The sequence below is a fragment of the Otolemur garnettii genome, unplaced genomic scaffold (assembly GCF_000181295.1).
Source record: "Otolemur garnettii isolate 467f Iridium unplaced genomic scaffold, OtoGar3 scaffold00122, whole genome shotgun sequence".
NCBI classification, from domain to species: Eukaryota; Metazoa; Chordata; class Mammalia; order Primates; family Galagidae; genus Otolemur; species Otolemur garnettii.
This window is the reverse complement of record NW_003852517.1, coordinates 4,517,026-4,535,547: the sequence shown is the minus strand read 5'-3', so window position 1 is coordinate 4,535,547 and position 18,522 is coordinate 4,517,026. Positions and strand designations below refer to the sequence as shown.

Below are 18,522 nucleotides of genomic sequence, written 5' to 3'. Positions count from 1 at the left end.
TTTATTATTTAGTTCTTTAAACAGTTGTTTGCTGATATTTGATACTTGAACTAAGCAACCTTTAAGAATACATGATAGAGTATGTATTTTAGGTGGTACTACTATACTGTTAGACAAAATGCATTGTGGGCTGTGGGTATTAAACAGCAAATTTGCACTATTATGTGTTAGTAAATAAGATATGGTGAGAAATAACCAGGATGTGTTGGATTTGACTCACAATCACAGACTCTTAGGGCTGGATGGGTCTTTAACTATCATTAAATATTGGGAGACAGTACAGTATAGAGATTAAGCACACATACTCTTAAACCAGGCAGCCTGGGTTCAAAGGAAACACTTAAACATTGACTATAGTAATTATCATTATGATATCCAGTTTATTTCCTTCCAGAATTAAATTTACTATTTAAAATTTAAAATTTATTGTTTTTAAATTTACTTTTTTTTTTTTTTAATATATGAAGAAACTGAAGCTGAGGGTATGGAAACTATTTGTGGAAGTGCTGGAACCAGAATCAATTTTCTTTTGATTTCTTTTAAGTGGATTTTATTATTATTATTATTATTATTTTTTGTTGCAGTTTTTGGCCAGGGCCAGGTTTGAACCCGTCACCCTCTGATGTATGGGGCTGGCGCCCTACTCCTTGAGCCACAGGCGCTGCCCAATGGACTTTATTTTTTAGAGGAATTAAGGTTCACAGCAAAATTGAGTGGAAGGTACAGTGATTACTCATATACTCTTTGCCTTCACACATGCTTGGCCATATCAATTATCCACAGCCCCCAACAGAATAGTGATGAACCTACTTTGATATGTTATTATCTCATTCTTGGTGTTAGATATTCTGAGAGTTTGGACAAATGTATGATGGCATGTTTCCCTCATTGTACGCAAAGTAGTTTCACAGTCCTAAAAATCCTGTGTTCCTCTTGTTCCTCCCTTCCTCCTCCTCAACCCTGGAAACCAGTGACTTTTTAACTGTCACCATAGTTTTGCCTTTTCATATAGTGTGACGCATACTTTCAGCTTGGCTTCTTCCACTTGGTGATATGCATTTAAGTTTCTTCCATGTCTCTTCAGGTCTTGATAGCCCATTTCTTTTTAGCACAGAGTGATAATCCTTTGTTTGGATGTACATCAGTTCACTACTAAAGGACTTCTTGATTGCTTCCAAGTTTTTGGCAGTTATTAATAAAGCTACTATAAACACCTGTGTGTAGTTTTTTTAAAATACAAGTTTCTGTCTCCTTTGTGTAAATACCAAGAAGTGTGATTACTACTGGATTGTATGGTAAAAGTATGTTTAGCTTTGTAAGATACTGTCAAACTGCGTTCCAAAGTGACTATACCATTTTGACTTCCCACAAGCAATGAATGACAATTTCTGTTGCTTCATATCCTCACAAGCATTTTGTGGTGTTAGTCTTCTGGATTTGGGCCATTGTAATAGGTGTGCGGTGGTATCTAATTGTTTCAATGTGCATTCCCCTGGTGACATATGACATGGAGCATATTCTCATGTATTCATTTGCCATCTGTATATCTGTATTGGTGAGGTGACTGTTCAGTCCTTTACCTGTTCTTTAATCAGGTTTTTTGTTTCTCTTATTACTGAGTTTTAAGAGTTCTTTGCATGTTTTGGATAATAGTTCTTTATCAGTTCTGTCTTGGAAAAAAATTTTTTTCCCCAGTCTGTGGCTTGTCTCTTCAGTCTTTTGACAGGATTTTTTACAGAGTAGAAATTTTTAATTTTAATGAAATCTAGCTAATCAATTCTTTCTTTCATGGATCGTGCCTTTGGTGTTTTTATCTAAAAAGTCATTGTGAAACCTAAAGTCATCCAGATTTTTTCCTTTTCTCTGAGGTATCTTAGAGTTTTGTATTTACATTTAGATCTGTGATTTGTTTTGAGTTCATTTTTGTAAAAGGTGTAAGATCCATGTCTAGAATTACTATTTTTTTTTCATTGAATGTCCAGTTGTTCCAGTACCATTTGTTGAAAAGACTTGTCTTTGCTCTATTGTATTGCCTTTCCTTTTTTGTCAAAGATCACTTGACTATATTTATGTAGTCTATTTCTGGACTCTCTATCCTGTTCCATTGATCTATTTGTCTATTCTTTTGCCAATACAATACTGCCTTGATTACTGTAGCTTTATAGACAGTTTAAAAATCTGGTAATTTTAGTTCTGTAACTTTGTTCGTCTCTTTCAATTTATGTTATTTATTCTGGGTCTTCTCATCTCCATATAAACTTTGGAATCACAAAGTTTGTTGATATTCACAAAATAACTCGATTAGGATTACATTGAATGTATACATCAGGTTGGGACAGGACCAGTTTTTAATTCTCGCTTTAGGATTTTTATTTGGGACCATATTGCCCCATAATATATATCAACATAGGAAAAAATAACTTTATAACTCTCACACTCTGACAGTCAATTAAGATTATTGCTTCAGGTAGTAGTTTGTTTAATTCAAGTCTTTTTATCTCCAGCACTAGCTGGGAAAAGTGTATCTTGAGCTCCAGAAAGTGCTAACAATGTGCCACTTACTGTTTTTGGAATCCAGTACAAGGTACAGATATAGGAAAAATGTTGAGATGTTGTAAGTCAAAATACTTATTTTTCTCTTTTAAATTCAGCTAGCTGGTTGTTCTTTAGAAAACGTGAAGAGCCTTCTTGGTTCTTTACATTTCTTTTGATTCCTGCTGATAGAAACCAAATGTCTTTTTCTCCTTGGAATAAAACAAAATGAAACAAAACAAAATACCTAGAACCTTATTTTTAACAGTCGGAACATACAAATATCTAATTTGAATCATTCTGTCAAACTGTGGGGCTCATGTGCTTTTTTTAATTGGCATTTTTCTTACTACATTTGAATAAAGCTTCAGAGAAACAATAGAGCGATAGTAGAAAAACAGCTGCTGGGCTTAGCAAGAAGGGACGAGGTGCATTCTGGTACCTTGGGCACACTGAATGTGTTTTAGAAAGGTTTTACAGACATGTGACCAGAAGTAAGGGTCTGTTACATCAGTTTTAGGGTATGTCACTTCTTTACAACCATCCTTGAGAGCGTAAAACACTGTCAGAACACTAGAGAAGCAGAATTGATAGTTTACAATGAAAATAGAGTCTGGAATCTTGGTTTCTTACTAGAATTTTCCCAGGACAGTTTGTATGATATGTAATTAGATATTGCCTTCTAATATCTGTGCCATAGGTTATTTACCCTGAAAACAGCTAAAAAAAATACTGACCTGTGTTCTGAACATGACCCAAGATTTACTTGAATCTGAAAGATTTTGTGAATTAGGTATAGAAGATATAGTTGATCTATAAGTTGATCTATATTTAAGTTGTTATTTACTTTTTAATTGAAAACAGATTTTTTTTTAAACAAAGGAGTTAAAGCTTATATAGCAAGGTAGTTTTGCTTATGCTAAGGGACACATTCTAATTTTTGAAGCATGGTGATAGACTAAACCATATAAAAATGACAGTGTTACAGTTACTATACTTAGGATTATTGTTGCCCAAATGCAGGGTTTGAATAAATCAGATGCACTCATATTTTTCATTTTGGGGTAAATTTTCTTTAGAAAATTTTTACCTGTTTTCTAATGTTCCTAAATTCCATCTAAATGACATATAGACAAAGAGTATAGAAATATATTAAGGAAGGTGAATATCTAGGAAGATACAGTGTTAGAAGGAGGTATGGATGATGAGGCAAGATCTAGTTTTAAAAAATTGGGGGACAAGGAGAAGGGCTTGAATATAGCCATGACTATATCACTGATGGGAGAGAAAGCACCTGGGAGAGGGGAAAATGGGTGGGGAGCATGTGATGGGGTGAGGAGTATGATAACAGCATTATTTTGGAGAGAGCATGTGAAAAAAATTGGTTGGAAGTAGTCAGACAAAAACGTTTTTTTTTTTTTTTAAGGAGGGCTTATTAGAAACATTATTTTTATTTTTTTCTCCTAATAAAACATCAAGGGTTATCTGCTGTAGTTTCAGACACATACACTATGACATCTTGTCCTGCTTGTATTGGTAGCTCCTTTTGGGATTTATTTCTGTTGTTGTAACACTATGTACTATACGCATTGCACCTGTTCACACAGAGTACATTGCATTGTGATTTTTGTACAGCTAGATGCTTCAAATAAGCCAATCTGCTTTCTGGGGTACTAGCCTATTAGTTACTTAATTAAACTTAATGCCATTTTTTGTCTGCAGTTTTGTATATGGTCTTGATTTATTTACTAGGTGATGATTTCTTCTTTGCAGTTATCAGTTTTGTCTGAGATCAGTTTTCCTATTGTATGTAGTCTGTTTCTCACTGAGCCTCCTTTAAGACTGCTCTGACTTTAAAATCATTACTAGGCTTTTGTCAGAGCAGATTTGTTGACATTCTTCTCACATTAAAAAAATAAATTTAAAAGATTGCACAAATAAGCTATGCATTTCACTATTTCCTGCTAATATGCAAAAAATGTATTTATGATAATTACATGTACTGTGTGCCAGAACTGAAACAATACATTCCTCATAATGGAGCATAAATAAAGAAGGTGGAGCCAGCTGCTCTTAAACTGTTTATTTGCAAGCAGTAATGATATAGAGAATATACCTTTTTCACTGTTAGTCTGGCAATACTGAACCTGTTGCTGCATTAGACGAGTTGCATTTTGCTGGATAAGGGAAGGAGGGCTGTCTGCTGTCTGGTAGGAGGGCTTTGTCTGTGCCTTTCTCTCTCTTTCTTTCTGTTTTTCTTTCTCTCTCTCCCCTCTTCTCTCTCTCTCACTCGCTTGCTCTGTCTCTGTCTCTCTCTCTCTCTGCCCCCCTCCCTCCTCTCTCTTGCTCTCTCTCTCTTCCCGTCTCTGTGGTTTGTAAGGTAGGTTGCAGTGTGTGTATATACACAACATCAAGAGCAGGAAAATGGACTCATTAGGGAGGCAGGCAGTCATTACCACTCACACTGTACTTCCAGGGAGACAGCGATTATGAGAAGAGAAACTCAGCGCTGGGGAAGAAGGTAGGGCAGACAACTTTCATAAAAAAATCCTGCTTTCTCAATCCCCCCCCCTCTGTCATCTCCTTTAGCCCCCATGCTTTTATTCTTCTTTCTTGTATTTTAATTTCCAGATTTAAGTTTGACAGAGCTAGTGCTAGCTTAAAATTTGGAACATCTATAGGAGGCCTACCCATTACTAATTTTCTTCCTACTTATTTAAGGGTGTGCCCTTGTGATTCAGTTTTATTACTTTGAAAATAATTACAAACAAACCTATTTTTCTCACTAAAGTACCAAATCAGAATCTTTCACTCTTTTAAAACAGACCCCTCCGTATGTTTGTCTCTTTGCTTTTCTTATCTGTTTATGCAATTCCATCTGTCTGTCTATATATCATGTTGTCCTTATTTATTGCTAACTGTGTTTTGTTAGTTATTTGCCAGTGAGTTTTAGCTGCTGTGCCAGTGTGGGTAATACTAAAGTAAGACTCTTTTTCTTTGTTTTACATTGAAGTTTAAAGTCCATATTTACAGTTTAAATCCTTGAAGCATGTTGAATACTTTTTGCCAGCATATTTGTTTAATGGCATTGGACATAAGGTGAGGGGTAGTTGCTGAGCGTGTAAGAATTAAGTAATTATTTTTATCATCACATACATAGAAATACTGCATCTGGGGGGTGTATTTTGAAAGAAATAAGATACTCTGTTTTCTGACTTCTATTTTGCAGATGGACTTCTGCATTTATAGGGATATCACTGTGGTTAGTAAGAATGCAAACTTTCTTAACAAGCAGTTTTTATCCTAGGACAGTTTCCTTTTAGTATGTTACTGTTTGTTTATGCCTGGGAGGGTGAAATGGGGGGGTGGCTGGCCATCTTTTTACAAAGTGGAAGCTATGAAGTGTATCAGGCCATCTTGCACAACAACTGTAAGTATTCATTTAACATTTCAAGGACTATAAATAATGTCCGTACGTAATTGTTATTTCAAATATAGTTTTGAGGTGCTTTCTTTTGCTGTCTTTCTTTTTTCTTTCATACGGTGGGAAAAGTTACATTTCAAACTAGCTAACATTGTTGGAGAGTTTTCTCAGAATATTGTTCTTCCAAATTCAAGGGAATAGTTAAAGAAGGTCCATTTGAAATGGAGTTCTTTATGGTGTTTTATTCACATTTGCCCCAAAGTAAAACTGCTATTCATTTTATCAAAATTAAGTCAGAGAGTTAAGGCACACAAGGGTTTTCAGCATATGCAGAGCAATGATAGAAAATGGATGCTGATCTGTAGAGATCTTTCATGATAACAATCACCTTTTTTGTGATAAATCTTTTATTTAGTAGAAATGGCAGACTTTTCCCCCCCTTAATTCTGCTCTTGACAACACAAAGAAGTCCATGAAGCAATATTCTTAACCTACCTGGCACACTAGAGCAAATTCCCAAACAAATTCTTAAGGCTCAAACCAACTAAAATGCTTATTAAAATCCATTATTCTAGGAAGGTGATGAACTTTTGCTGCTAGAAGTCTTTTTTACCTCTTTACTAAAAAATGTATCAAGACTTTTAATTTGCTTATCACGCCTAAACTGTTTTTCAAACTGGAAAGGCCAGCTTTGACCAAGAGTAGTACAAATACTAAGTACACTAAGATCCTGTGAGAAATTTTTTTCCCTGACAGGCTAAAGGGAACTTTGAGAGAGTCTTTTAAAAGTGCATGTTAGTATAGGACACAGTAAGTGGCATTTTTAATATGGTTTCTTCCATTTCAGACTTTGAACCAACGATAATGTTTTAAAACTAATACTGTTAAAAGTGTGCATGTCACATACACCTGATATTTTCTATATTAGTATTTTGAGAACTATATAAAATTCTATTTTTTAATCAAAGGAAATCTTTCCTATGTATTTTGACCAACCATTCTCTCTGTCTGTTCACATGTATATGTGGAAATACCTACATGCATATGTGTGCATTTTGGTACATAGTCTTAGACATGTATGGGTGAAGAAATTGTAGATTCTTTGCATATATGATTTTTTAGAAATTTCATGTTAGGTATATTTATGTTAACCACAAGAAAACAAAAAAATATAGAGATCTTCAACACAAAATGAAAATTTCTTTTAACCTTCTAGTAAAATAAAAAACAACTAAGAATTTAGTCATTTTTACCGTCGAATTTTTAGAATGTGTATATGTTTTTATTTGCATTATAATTCTTAGACTTTAGTAGACCTAAAATATTTTTAATATGAAAAATAATCTTGGCCTTCTCTGGGAGGAACTGTCACAATCTAAATACAGCAGGACATTGTAAACTTAAAACCAGTGTACTCTGCTGTATAGGGATTTGGAAAGCTGAAAGGCTTGCGTCATAGGAGGCCTAGAGAGTGCCAGAAAATTTTATTAACCAACCTTCCTGATTATGATGGGTTCTTCCTACCAGCAAATGAAATCTGCCTGTTTACAGCCCCCAAAGTCTTGGTCAGATCATACATAGTATATTTCGTTTTAATGTTAGAGCAGTTACCTAATACACCCACATGGGGAGTGCTCTAAAGCAGTTATTTCATACTTTGCCATGCCCTGTAGCTAAAATAATTTGGTACTGAGTGACGTACATTTGCTTTTTAACTCCTATCTGATGAAAATCAGCTTTGGCTCTTTGAAAAGGACCAAAACAATGAATTCCAAAAAAAAAAAAAAAAAATGGAATGCCAGAAAGTATAATTCAAATGCTGAGCATATGCCAGTTTAAACTTCTAATTTTTTTAACTTGAGAGGAGAATCAACATGATTATTTTTAATATAAAGACTATATAATGATTTCTTGGATTTTACTCATTAGGGTTTCAAAAATTACAGATACTTTTCCTTCTGCACATTTTTTCTCCAGAAGCCTATATTCATCAAAAGGATAGCAGCTGCATACTTCCCCCCTAAAATGTTAACAAATAAATGGCATTCCTGTTTATTTATCTATTTTTGAATTTTAATGATTAGTCCTTGTGCTAATTAACAAATTCTCGTATTCATAAAATCTGGCACTACATAAATATCTAATTGTGTGATTATCTACACATGTTCTGGCTTTCTATAAATATAGAAATTATCAGTGGATGTGTTCATGGACTTTTTGCCCAACCCTGAGTAGTAGCGGGTCATGCTGCCACATCAGAAGCCAAATGCAGGTCCTGAGCAGATATATTGCCCCAGCCTCTGGCAAGGTGTGTGAAGGCAGCATTGGCTGATAAAGCTGATTGATCTTTTCTGGCAAAAGTAGTCCTAGCGTTGATATTCTTTGAGAGCTGCTAGTTCCAGCCTTCTTCAGCCCCAACGGTGACCTCTTTAAGTCTAAAGGTTGACAGTGGACAGTAGAGCAGACTTACCTTGGAGGCTCCTATGGGAGTATTTTTTAGCAAACTACATTTTTAGTGGAAAATACATTTTACCGGAATTCTACAGAAGAGGTAAAATAGTACTCCTATCCTAACTTCTTTAACTAGTGAAAATATAAGTTAACATAAAAAGTCAAAAAACGCTGAAAGGAAAATCTAAATATTTCAACTGTATGGCTATATAACTATTACAGGCAAAGTCTTACCAGAAATGAAAGTATTACTTTTATAGGAAATATTTACCCCATATCAAATTTACCCTATAAAATACATATTAGCAGTTGGGCAAATGTGTATCTGCAAGGGTTATTATTAAATTAAAAAGTAAGCTCTTTTAAATTATTTTTTTATATGGTATATAAGTCATTTTGGTTATCTTACACAATTTCTAGGGAATATTTGCAATGCTGGTAGAATCATCATTGACCATTTGATACTTAGTTCCAAAGCTTCAAGTCACATATAAAATCATAGGTATTTTATAAAACTTGACTTTTAATTTCTTTGAAAAGGTATGTTTTACACATTTTCATTGCTTATTTCTAACACTTTGCAATAGAAACTAGCCAGTATCAAATAACTAGCAAGATTGTTTCCATTTCTTACGAAGAACTCAAAGGCAATATCCACGTCCTAGATATTCCAGAGAATGCTTGGATTTACTTGTTTTCCTCTTACATAGACATTATACATTAATCATCAAATAATGTTGATGTCAGTTATGTTTAATATATCAAAATATCCTTGAGTTCTCCTTTAATTTCAGCATAGGCAAGCTTATAAGGCTGTGGAAGAAAATAAATGCCACCTATTATTATTATAATGCATGTAGTAACCACTATAGCAGATGTTCGAAACAGGGCTTAAAAGAAAAAACAAATTTCTGCCACTCTAGCTGTTCAAGTGTCATGATAAACAAGTGGCATGCTATTTCTGCAGTAAAAATTATGCTTGACTTGGGCTTCATGAACTTTCTCATACTCCAGGATCAAGTCTTTTGCTAATACTATAGCTCATTTGAAAGTAATCAACATGAGACATGGAACTTGCCTTTCTGGAGTCTTTTGATACTCAACTGAAACCCAGTCTGGATGCTTTGTAGTGCAGTTAACCAACGTAACCCTTATATAACCATTTTAACTTAGGGAAAGTTAGCTACTAACTTTCAAGTGTGACTACTGAGACAAGGAGCAAGGACAGTGAGTTCATTGATCTATTTCCCAGATGGAAAAGGAATGTATTATTGCTAATTATGAATATTCAGTCTTACCTATGACTGAACTGTGCTAGAAAATGTGATAATGATGGCATAATGTTTAACTTCTTGATATTAGAAGTAGTTTTGGTAGTGAATACTTCTATGTCTTGAGATATGATAAATTTAACATTCATATTAAGCATGATACATTTAAAATGCTAACCTTTTTAAAAATATTTCATATTAAATTACTGATGTAAGGATTTGTATTTAGTAGATATAAAATTATATTATGGATTTTGGTGTTTGGAGAAATTAAAGGGATGCCCAATCATTTGAAACTAAAAATGTAGAAATGGCAATAATTATGAATCTTATACATAGTATTAGTTTTTTTTTTAGGAAAAATTTTTAACTTTTTTTAACCCTTAAATTTTTAGGGTTTTTTTTTTTTAACCAAATTAGCATGGATATTTGCCGTTTTTACCTTTCAAAAATGTTCGGTGAATTACTATTTTAATTAAGTTGTGATTTGCTTTTGCAGATTTCTTTTATAACATGAACTTCTTTCTAGTAACTAAGAGAAAATTACAGGAAGTTTGTCAGTTTGTTCAGGTACCAGCTTAAAACACTAGAAAACTATTGCTAGCATAGAACATAAATGTTCTAGGTTATATAATTTTTCTGGTTAATGTATATGTGGAAGTGAAAACTATATGACCATTATCTTAAACAAACTATTTAGACACAAAAACATTTACATGGTGAGAAAATGTTCTGTTGTTGTTTAGTAGAAACTAAACAAATGTGTAGGTCACTACAAAAGTTTTGAGATAGGTTGTGTTACAGTCCATTATTTCATTTCCAAAAATCATAGTCAACAGCATCTCCTGTACATATAGTCATAAGGGTGACTTTATATTTTTTGTTTTTTCCTTTTTAAAATACTGGATGCATTAAAATTCTTATTAGCCCAATAAACATACTCTGGTCCTGTACGCATTTATTAATGTTTTTATCTTCTTGGACATTCATACCTATTTTACCTTAGCTTTAAGTAGGTTAAAAAAAGGTTTTTACTTTTATCTGGTTCCTCAGATCAACAATGATCTTTAGCCTTTCACCTCATTTCTGAAGGGGAGAAGAATAGAGATGATTAAGAACAAGCGGCAATAAGTTGAGATAATATAAGTAAAGCTGTGGGTGGAGGAGCGTGGGTGCTTTTGAATAGAAGTACAGTGAAAGAAAAGCTCTTCCCAAACCTTTATAAGCCACTTGACCTATCCATATAGCAGTAGCTTTTCCATCTGTGTAAAGCAGATGTTTCTAAATTTCCATTTAGAATTTCCATTCCCGATGGTACCACCACAAGAACATCATAGAAGAAAAAGTCATAACATCTCTCATTTCTAGAGATGAGAACATCCACTGCAAGGTTTCCTCTTGCCCTTTAATCCTTGAGTTTGGAGTCATCAGAAGATATTCCTAATTGGTGGACATATCTCATTTTTTTATAAGAAGCTTTTCCAACAAAGCATTCCCGAAGCGTGCCCCCAAACAGCATCCTGAGCTGATTTAAAATGAGCAAAGTGATGATGAGCTGATTACATTTTTTTTGTGTGTGTGTTCTCTTTAAAAGAGAGTAAAGTTAAATACTTTTTATGTAAAACAAGCATGTCTAACCTTTCCAGCAGTGTGAATGGATTCAGGTTTAGTTTTACATAATGGTTTTCTGGAGCTAATTTTATATGGCAATTGTGACCAGTACATTCTACCTTGATATTTCCTGTCCATTTGCTCCTTTGCTTTCTAAATATTGAATGAATGCAATTTGTTATTTTTCAAAAAATTATGTTCTTAAACACATTTAGAACATACAAATATGAAGATGTGCTAGGAACTTACACATATCATATCAGCTTAGCATGAACATATATGAATAAAAGATTATTTATTTACTTATTTGGAGACAGTCTCAAGCTATCACCCTGGGTAGAGTGCCGTGGTGTCATAGCGCTCAGCAGCCTTCAACTCAGGTTCAAGCGATTCTCTTGCCTAAGTTTTTCTATTTTTAGTAGAGACAAGATCGTGCTTTTTGCTCAGGCTAGTCTCGAACTGGTGAGCTCAAGCAATCACCTGCCTTGGCCTCCTAGCATGACTAAAAGTTTTAGAAACTATTTTCTTGCTATGTTAAAGGGAACCCTGTGGTGTGATACAAAAAGCACTTCCTTGGGAATCAGGAGGTTGATTAATGCCAAAAGGATTTAAAATGGTTAAATCTGAAGGCCTGGTTTCTAGTGTTGGCTGTGTATTTTTGAGTAAATCATAATCTTTCTGCTCCTCAGCTTTTTGCCTGTAAAATGAGGGTGAAAGCTCTTTTATGTATTAAAGATGTGTGGTTTTAAATAGTTACATATGTAGATATGTGTAATCCTGCTTGTGTTTTCTACCTATAAGCAAACATTTGGAGAGAAGGCTGATAATGAGGAAAGAATAAAGCAAGGCCTGAGAGAGCAGAGGCACTCTAATTTTGTGATGATTGTTCTTGGCTTGAGTAGATGTCACAATATATTATTGAGTCTATTTAATGATTCCATGAATGCAACAAACCAAAAATTGTTGTTTGTCACAAAGACTGACTTAATTGCCTGTGGGTGGTTTGATAAAGGGCTGCTTTTAACTGAGTGAACCACGGTTACCATGGCTCCATTCCTTTCCACTGGCCACTAGGTGGAGAGGTGGTCCATGTCCTCACCCTTGCCCACTTCTGACTTTCTAATGGCAAAGATGCACTTTGGACATTTGTATGAACACACACATGACATTTTGGAGATGCCATCAGAGAATATGTTCACTTTTATACAGGCAATACATGCTATTCATGAAATGCAAAATTTTCCTCCTTAGGCCACTATTAATGTTAGCAGACTTAGGAGAAGGCCAGCGTTACGATTCTGGTTTTAGTTGCCACAATAGGGTCTTTTGCCTCTTTTGAATTTGTCCATTTAGAAAGGGCCCTGAAATGAATGTCAGCACGACAGTGCCACCTTGTGTCCCTATTGCTGTGAGAGTACCTGATGCATGAACCAGTGAAAAGGAAGGAACCAGGACATGTGGGAAAATTTGGCAAATTATTTCAACCTCTAATTTTGCAGTAGCCATACAAAAATTCTATAGTATCTTTTAGTATTTGACAATTCTTATTACCCAAGGAAAAGTTAGGTAAAGTGCATACTTGATCCCTTCTCTCATACCAGTGTATATTAAAAATTCTTTTTAAATTCTAGGCATAAACTCGATCAGGCCAGTATAGTTTATGCAGACAGCAGGAAAGCCCCTTCTAATGGCCAGATAATCTCTAAGGGCCTTACTTCAAAATTTTTTTAATGTGAAGTAGTCATATTTTGGGGGAAAATTTCCTGACTTCCTTTACAAGTGTATATTTAATTTAGAATTGGGAATGGAAGAGCCAGAGGTTGTAAGAGGTACTCACCTAACTCTTGTCACTTGTAAAATATCATTTCAGTCATTTCAGACGGAGAAGTCCTCCTTCCTTTAGCTTCTCACAGCAACTTTTACGTGAATTCTTTGGTGACTACAGTGGACCTCTTACATTGCATTGCGATTGTTTATAAGCATATCTTACCACTAAACATGTAACTCCTTCAGGATAGTGTCTGTATCTTATTCATCCTTCTGCTTCCAGAACCTTCTGTGGTGTTTAGCACAGACACTAAAACTCTTGAGTGATTATATCTGGTTGCTTTATGATACTCTCGTTTGTTTTATGTAGGTATTTTTCTGGGTTTTAAGCAATTTTAGAGCCTTTTCTCTGGGGAAAGACACCTTTTGATACCACCTCCTTTCCAAACATTCCTTAATAATAAAATTTATATCCTTTCACATTAAAACTATTATTCTTTTCTTGTTAATTATGAAAACAATGTTACCTGTTCACCAGAGCATATTGTAGTTGACTTTGGAATAAAGATACTTAATTTCTAATTCTAGTTTTACAACAAATTTGTCACATTATCTTTGGTACAATATTTAAGCTTTCTAAGTCTCTTACGCATAAAATGAGTGGACTGGACTAGTTGATTTGAAGGTGATTTTGACTCCAAATTTTTGTAGAAATTGTACACATGTTAGTATTTTTCTGGTTGCATATTTAGTTTCATGCTTTTAAAAGCACCATCATAGCTGAAAATTAAATTGCCGGCCTTTGAAAGTTTTATGTCATATCGCATATCCTATCAACCTATGCATTTGTGTAGGACTAGAGACTACATGCACTTTAGAGACTCTATTATGCAATTTTGAGTTTTATTCATAGCACTTAAATATGAGGGCTATGTTTTGAATTTCACGCATTTTGCTTGGAATTTACATCTAGAGGCTTTGGTCTACATATCACTATAAACGCTAGCAAACTTATAACTAAGCAAGTTGCTTATACTTTTTAAGTTTGGTTTTCTTATTTGCAGGAAGGTGATGATAAATGTTACCCTTCCAGTCTACCTCACAGAGTTATCGTGAGGATTAGGTTAAAATATACGAAATTTCTTTATAATTAGTGAAGTATATACAAATATTAATGATACTTATTGCACTTATTGTCATTACTGTGCTAATTAAAGAAGGAGTAGATTTTTTAAAAAGTAAGTCAAAGCAAAAGACACATTTAAAAACACTGAAATGCATGGCATTCTTAGTTAAAATACTTTTCTGTGGTGGTAGACTCTCCGGAGATGAGCTGAAATGTTAGCCCAATTTTCTGCTTTGGTTTTAAACCCTGTAATAATAATGATAATACTCATTCACCTAAAAGTAATGCTTTCTTTAGATAAAATTATTCCCCATCATTCATAATTTTTGACAGTAATACTTATTAAAAAATGAAGGCAAAAAAATTAAAACAATATGAAAAAAATTTTCCCTCAGTGTTATGGGATTATTCTTTAGTCCAGTTGTTTTCTAACTTTAGTGTGCATAAGAATTATCTAGGGTGATTTTAAAATTAAAATTTCTAAGCCCCATTATGAATAGATATGGAATGGAACTCAGGCATCCTGAGCTATAGCTGGTCCACACACTTAAGAAAGCTTTACTTTTACTGACTGTTAGTCATCTGGGGACTTTTTCAAATGCACAGATTCTACTCCTAGATATTTAAAAATCAGAATTTCTAGACTGGTGTCTGGGCATCTATATTTTTTAAAAAACTGCCTTATAGATTCTAATAATATTGAAAGTTTGATAATCACTGCTCTTGTTTCTAGGATTTATTATTAAAATATATTTACTATTTTCCTGAATTCATCCTCACATGTTACATTATTCCTTCATAATAGAAGGCCAAAGTTGATACTACCGTGTAAGAAAAGTTTAGGCTTGAAAGACAATCACCACTCTTGCCTTATAACCCCTAAATTAAGGATGACCCAATATTACTGAGTATTTTTCACACAAATTGTTTAATCTTTACAATGCAACAACTCTTTCATACACTGGTTTTCTGCCTAAGTTTCAAATGGGAAAACTGAAACTCATAGAATAATTTGCTAAGTTCATAGAGCTATTAAGCATCAATGCCAGGATTCAGTCTGTGGTCTTCTAAGAACATATTATTTTTTCCTTAAGTCAATAAATCTTTACCATGATCCCATTATGTTAAATGATAATATCCTAACATTGTGTCTACAAAGTGCATTACTAGCATGCTATAATAATTAGTGTTTATGCCATGTAAATTGAAATTTTAAAACATTTTTCTATTGAAAAATGATTTTTAGCTAGAGTGAGAATTCACATCTATGGTTAAAAGGGAAGTCAATTGTAATACTATTCGTAGTTACAGAATTGTTAAGGAACGTTGCCTGTAGGATCTAGTTACTCCTTAGAATCAGGCTGCTCTTTCATTTGTTAAGCACAAGGCACTAAATGCTAACTAAACTTTATAGTGTTTAAGTTTGTTTTCTTGGGGAACAAACTATTTTCCCACACTTAATTCAGTAATTTCTTAAAACTTGTCAAGTTTACAGTTAATAATGCATAATCCTCTAGGCAAATCAGTTGAAGTGAATAATCTTTTGCTTATATTTTTTTATATTTTTATTAGAGTCTTTGATGGGTCAGAGTAGTTGAGAGACAATTCCAATCTCACCTATCCTGACATATCATGAAACATAACAGTTTCATGGCATTGTTATTGATCTTAAAACAATTGGGTTACATTTAAGTTCTAATGAAAATATTGATGGAATCAATGTATCAGTGCTCATGAAATATAAAAACAGAGGATTCTTGATGTTTTTGTTTGAAAGAAAAAATGCCTCTCAGTATAAAATGACAGCCTACGTATAAAGTGTAATGCATAGACTTACACAATTTACCACTTACCCTATATATAAATTATAAAAATATAATATCTGTACATTTTAATAGATTAACAATATACAATATTGCTAATAGGCAATTGAAAGGAACTTTCAGGTATGAAAATAATCATGGTTTTATAAATTTAGGTATGCACATATTTGGGGGATATTCTTAATGTATACATATATGTATTAAACAGTACACTGTTTAAAAGGTCCACAAAATCAGTAACCAGAGGATACAGTTTGATCTTTAGATGTTCGAGGTTATTGGAACTGTCTTCTCTAAGGTTTGTCTTTTCTCAAATGACATTGTTTTAGATTACTTATCAGGGAAGACAGAAAGATGAAAACATAAAGTGCAGAAGTTTACTTATACTTCTTTTTCTATACAGAAATTGAAACATTATTTGGTAGAAAGTCCTTTGTAGCAGCAGAGCATGAATTGGAAAATTTGGTCCACAATTTATTTAGGCTTCACAGGGAAAATCCTGTAGAGTGTTTTTTAATATCCTAAATTTATTTTGATTTGAGACCAGCTTTAATGCGCATGTCTATCTTAAAACAATTCTCTATTTTTTTTGAGAAAAAAATTCCAGTGGAGCTAGTTGTGGGAGTTAGTATCCCAACAACGAACCTGTTGGGGCCAAATCAGTAGTTTAACACAACTTACTCCATTTCTTTCCTTAAACCAAAGCTTGTCTTGCCCACTGGGGATATTTAACTTTGCTAATTTTTTTTCCCTGCAAAGGCAAAGGAGACAGGAAAAAGAAGAGAAAATGATGGCATGTGGATGAGGTTTTGACTCAGGAAATAATTTTTAAAAGATCCTAGCCAGGGTAAGGATGCAGAAAGTAGTTGGTGTCTAAAACTGTATTATCCCTCTTTTAAAGATGAAAGAATAGAAACCAATAGAAGTTAAATACCTTGCCTAAAGTTACACAGCAGTTTTCAATATTGGAATTGGTACTGGGAACTAGGTTAACTCATAGCTCCAGTAAGAAAATTGGACAGTCCAATTTCTCTGTTGATCAAGATTCTCCTCTGATTTCTCTACTCCCTGTTTCTTCCTCCTCTTTTTTTTCTACTGTGTTTTAACATCTAAAACATCATTTTGCTGATAATCTCATGTTTAGAGTCTACTTAACAAATATACCCTGTTAAGACCATTTAGAATGATCCAATGACCATTCTTACAGCTCAGAACTAGCTGGGCTGTAAGGATAGTGTGCCTCATGTTAAGCCTTGTGACTTCATTATATTTGGATTGTGTAAATAAAGGACATAGAACAAGAAAAAGGAAATGGCATTGAGTAAACTGTGTACAGCTCATGGCAGAGGTCTAAATATGAAAAATGTGATGGAAACCTATGAAAGGATAGGCCATTTTAAAAAATCCTTGTTGATCAGAGGGATTTGAGGTGAACATTCACTAAATTTTGGTAATTTTTCTCCTAAATAGATGTTATTATAGGGAGTCAGGTTGGAAAGGACTGTAGTAGAAACACAAATCAGAACTTTAGTCTTCTGTAAAAGGTTTCTAAGCACTCCAGATGTCTCTCTACTTGAACCCTGTGAGAACAATGCTTCTTAGTCCTAGGGTCACCCTGCTAAAGTTGCGAGTATGTATGGATTAACTTCTCGCTTATATAATAAATATTAGCTTTTTAAAAAGTGAAAAATTTTTGATGTTGAAGTTGATGAATATTACCATTTATTTCTTCATCCCATTAGTAAGGTTCTAGATACCAAGCAACCTAAACTAGAATACAAGTTTGATTTGATTACTAACTAAATGGACATGCAACAGAACTTAAAAGTGATGCCATCACATCAGACGTGGTGCAAACACAGCCTTGTAGATCAGCAGATCTTCTAAAATTTGTTTAGAAAATGTATGAGTTATTCAGAGATCCAAAACCCCTATGAAAATCAGATAGATGTCCTTCATACTGACATACCCTTAGCCTTGGATTTCATTCTAAGAATTGCAGTTTGAATTGAGGTCAAAAGGAGCTACGTGTATTTGATTCTCTAAATGCTTACTATCTACTTGCAGATAACAGCTAGTTTCCTTTTAAGATCTGCTGACAAAGTGGTTGTTGTTTGTAATATCTTAATAATAGAGTCAATAGAGGAACAGCATATGCTGGCTAATTGTTAGAATGTAAGACTTTGTTAAGAGTGGAACATAGACGTCTAAGAGTAAAAGTCACATCAATTGGCAAGAAATTAATAATAATAATAATTTCTCTAAGAAATATATTGTCAAAAATTTAAACTAGAAGTGCTTCAAAAATATATTTGTATAGGCATTTAGCTATTTTCCATCCAAAAAAAGGACTTTTTATTTTATCTGTAGCTTTTTTAAGCTTTTAAGATGAAAGAGGAGAGTGGTGGTCAGACAAAATGAAAGTAACTCTGAAGTATAAAATATAGTTAGTTGGGCAATCTTGGGGATGAATATAATCCAGACTATTTATCAGAGAGCTAAAAAGGGAAATGATGT

The 18,522-nt window shown here is 33.7% G+C and overlaps 1 protein-coding gene across 9 annotated transcripts in view; it reads left to right on the top strand.

Annotated features, from left to right (window-relative positions):
* The window catches only part of ZBTB20 (zinc finger and BTB domain containing 20), a 777,433-nt gene that overhangs the window by 32,673 nt on the left and 726,238 nt on the right, over positions 1 to 18,522 (top strand). For 8 of the 9 annotated variants that reach the window (XM_023517838.1, XM_023517826.1, XM_023517827.1 and 5 more), the window contains exon 1: positions 4,898 to 5,053. The exons of the other annotated variant lie outside the window; for it this stretch is intronic. The gene's annotated coding sequence lies outside the window, so the exon portion shown is untranslated. Of the gene's footprint in view, positions 1 to 4,897; positions 5,054 to 18,522 lie in introns of those variants that run through there. 9 annotated transcript variants of the gene reach the window in all.